The 4,023-nt window shown below is 47.4% G+C and overlaps 1 pseudogene; it reads left to right on the top strand.

Moving 5' to 3' along the window:
• Nucleotides 1-311: 311 nt before the first annotated feature.
• Nucleotides 312-1,397, top strand: LOC145458671 (ribonucleoside-diphosphate reductase subunit M2 B pseudogene; annotated as a pseudogene).
• Nucleotides 1,398-4,023: the final 2,626 nt, after the last annotated feature.

Raw genomic sequence — 4,023 nt, 5'->3', positions numbered from 1 at the left:
ACAGTGCACAGTGTACGGCTTACGCCGTTGCCAAATCTGTACGGCAGCACTCCCATTACATGGAATCAGTCAAGTGACTGTGTTCTCATGCTATGACATGATTTCTCGTGTCCGTTCAAGAGCTTTAATACACGAGTTCATCGTAATGTTTAAATCGACGGAGGATTATTGTGGTTGATCGCAGTCGCTTCGTTTTCAAAGCACACCAATGTGTAGGAACGAGTGCAGACACCGAGATTAGGAGTGACGGCACTCCCGAATGTAACTTCTCTTGTTTTTGAAGGAGAACTTCTATAGTTAATTTTTGCGCGATGCAGGCAATCCGTTGTGACAGTCCTTCCATTTCCGATACCGCTTTTCGAACGGACGTATCGGCCGACTCTAGCGATCAATTAGATCAGGAAAAGAAAGAAACGCGATTAGACGTGGAACGGGAGCCAATGCTCGTCGAAAATACGAAGCGCTTTGTTATCTTTCCGATCAAGTACCATGAAATCTGGAAAATGTACAAGAAAGCTGTGGCCTCTTTTTGGACGGTGGAGGAAGTAGATCTGGGCAAAGATATGGAGGATTGGAGCAAACTGAACGGGTCCGAGCGAAAATTTATATCGAATGTATTAGCTTTTTTTGCCGCGTCCGATGGAATAGTCAATGAAAATCTGGTCGAACGGTTCGCATGTGAGGTTCAAGTACCAGAAGCCAGGTTTTTTTATGGCTTCCAGATCGCAATGGAAAATATCCATTCGGAGATGTACTCTCTCCTGATTCAGACGTACATAAAGGATCCGGCCGAACGCAGTTTTCTATTTAACGCCGTCGATACTATGCCGTGCGTGCGCGATAAAGCAGATTGGGCACTACGTTGGATACATGACCGTGAGTCGACGTACGCCGAACGCCTAATTGCGTTTTCATGCGTTGAGGGCGTGTTCTTCAGCGGATCGTTTGCCGCTATTTTTTGGTTGAAGAAGCGTGGGTTGATGCCGGGTCTGACGTTTTCGAACGAACTTATTAGCAGGGACGAGGGCCTACATTGCGACTTTGCCTGTTTGATGTACCACCACCTTATGGAAAAAGTGAATGCAGACCAAGCGCTGCATATCGTCAGGGACGCTGTGCGAACAGAGCAGCACTTTTTAACAGAGGCTTTGCCGGTAGCACTGATAGGCATGAACAACACGCTTATGAAACAGTACATCGAATTCGTGGCTGACCGTCTGCTTGTCGCTTTGGGGTACGACAAGTTTTTTCTATCGGAGAACCCGTTCTACTTTATGGAACTGATATCGCTAGAGGGCAAAACGAATTTTTTCGAGAAACGCGTCGCTGAATATCAGAGAGCAGGCGTGATGTCGGATCCTTCAGACAACGTGTTCACGCTCGAAGCGGAGTTCTGAGTGAAGTCATACGCTGCGAATGCACGACGTCTAGGTCGCAGAGGGGCACGATTGCCTCGAGCACGTCACCGTTCTCGACTCGCGCATTTTCGTGTTTTTTGTACGCAGCGTTTGTTTAGCTATAAGTTCAAAATGAACCGCACATGTTTGTTAAGTAATGATAATCACGTGTGTGAATTTTTCCGAAACAAATGCCAGCTCGTTGGACGCCATGTCAGTCCCAATTGGTAGAGAAGGTTCGGGACAACCGAGTGCTCATCATCAAACTCGGCACCCATGAACTCTTTATATGTCCAGAATATTTAGACGTTCGGCGAACAATCATTCGAGTGGTTCTAGCAATTGTCGTTTTCTTGAAAGGTGCACGTTTCAAATAATGACTATTCGCATCACTCGCGAAGCGGTCCTCGCGAGATAATTTCCCGAAACAAGTTGTTTATTTTTGCATTAGGCCGTTCCAACGAGACAACTAGTTGAAGACAGCGTGAGCCAGGGTCCCAGGTCTTTGGGGCCATGCACGGGCATGACGTACTTCCTGTTTTCTTCTTACAATTGAGATGGGCAACGACCCGACCGTTTCCTGGCTCGTTTATATTTATACTTTTCGATAACATTGCATGTTAAATGACAGTCGCTTATCGAATATATACATGTTACACTGCAGTCTTTTTATGACGGTTTTTGAATGCGGCGAGAAACGCAGCGTGCATACCTGGGCTTGTTATGCACCGGTAAAATATATATTATTGTTGTAAGAAGTTGCAGTGAGGCGGTAACTACATTGTCATAATTGCTGATTGCCCCGCAGCTTTTACCGTCTGTGGGTAACTGCGACACGTTCATAGTTATACTCGATCCCATCCGCTTTTAGCAAAAGCGCTGTTGTGGAATATTATTAATTCCGTAATGTTATAGTAAACAGCAATCCCCTACATGTTGCGAAGTATAGTTTTTCGCTCCTTACCGTCGCGGAACGCATGTGCGTAGTACGAATATCGCAGATAGAAAACGTTATTTGCGAACAAATTATATCTCGATTTCAGCAACTGCTTTACAACCGCCTTTTGCTGGTGTTGTAGAGACGGGCACATCATAACCTGTTTCGTGACATCCTGGTCCCGGCAAAAGCTGAAGTGATAGCAACGCATTAACACTTGTTATTGTTATCGTAATCGCGGTATCTTAATGTCGCGTACTTGCTCTTGTTCTGGTCGACATGTTACTTTTTTCCAGCTCTCTGTGGGTATGAGCACTAATTAGTAGCGTGATTCTTAAGTTCGATGGATCGTGAAAAGACACTGTCGCGGTCTCGTCGCAAGAGAAGGCGACTTTATTCGTCGCCGTCTGCCGATATCTACCCACACAATCTTAGCGTGTACGAACAACCACCAACGAACAACATCTCTCTGCCAGAATTCGAAACCTTCGCATTTGAGAGGCTTAAGGTCTTGCAACATATCGATTCTCTTAATGCAAGCCACGGCAAACGTACCACTGAGTACAACAAGCAGCTCACGGTCTTCCTGCGACATAATTTTCCCGGTTTCGTTCCCACTTCATCGGATGGCGTTGGGGAACGAGAACTTGAGTGGAGACGAAAGGATAACGTGTCCCATCACGTTTTGCGCTTAGCGTATTGCCGTTCCGCAGAATTGCGTCAATGGTTCGTCGACCGCGAAGCAGACTTTTTCCTGTACAGAGCAGCGCACGAAACTCTCCACGGAATTCGTGATTTTTTGCGTGCCAACAACATTGATTACGCGATAATGTCCGAGTCAGAGAAAGAAGACCTTACAGGACATTGTAAGCGCACTCTTCGTCATATTACGGAAGGTAACCTACGCGACGCATGCATTTTCAAAGTTCCGTTCGACGACGCCTGTTGTTTGGTTCAGAGCAGATCTGTTCCCCTTACAAATGGATACGCGTGCGTGCCCATGCCCCTGTTGGCGCCAGTTATCACCGCACGATTCCGTAAATGTGTTTGGAACGCGGTCATTTCCGCGGCAAAGTGTTTACCGTTGCGGGATGAAGAAGATCGGATACTCCCGATACTGGCTAGCCTTCGCGACCAAGTGGTATTAGAACGTCGTCCATGTGACAGTAACGCCGAAGAGCTGTCACTAAGTGACATGCTTTCGGCTGTGGAAATATCCTTTCCTCTATGCATGAGCCTTATGCACCAACGACTTAGCGATAATCACCATCTCAAGCACGTGGCGCGTTTTCAGTACGGACTCTTCGTGAAGGGTATTGGGCTTTCCTTAGACAATGCAGTAACTCATTGGAGAGATCATTTCGCCGTGGCGGTCGGAGATCACGAGTTCCGAAGGAAATACCTATATGATATACGCCACGCATACGGAGAAGAGGGCCGGCGCGTAAACTACGCTCCCTACAGTTGTACGAACATCATATCCAAAAACAAACCGACCGCGGGTGAGGATCACGGGTGTCCGTTTGCGCATAGTTCGCCGGAGGTGTTGAGGCAGTTGCTGCGCCGTCACGTCGGTTCGAGCGAGATCGTGGAGGGAATAGCCAGCCTTGCGGTCGGCGCGCATCACCGAAAAGCCTGTGGCAAATACTTTGGCGCAAAACACCCTTCGCACGAAACCGATGTCGATGT

This window comes from Botryllus schlosseri, chromosome 16 (assembly GCF_051294905.1).
Source record: "Botryllus schlosseri isolate E-star chromosome 16, Bs_hap1, whole genome shotgun sequence".
In the NCBI taxonomy this organism is placed as follows: domain Eukaryota; kingdom Metazoa; phylum Chordata; class Ascidiacea; order Stolidobranchia; family Styelidae; genus Botryllus; species Botryllus schlosseri.
The sequence above is the reverse complement of the archived record's forward strand: the minus strand, read 5'-3'. Positions and strand labels throughout refer to the sequence as shown.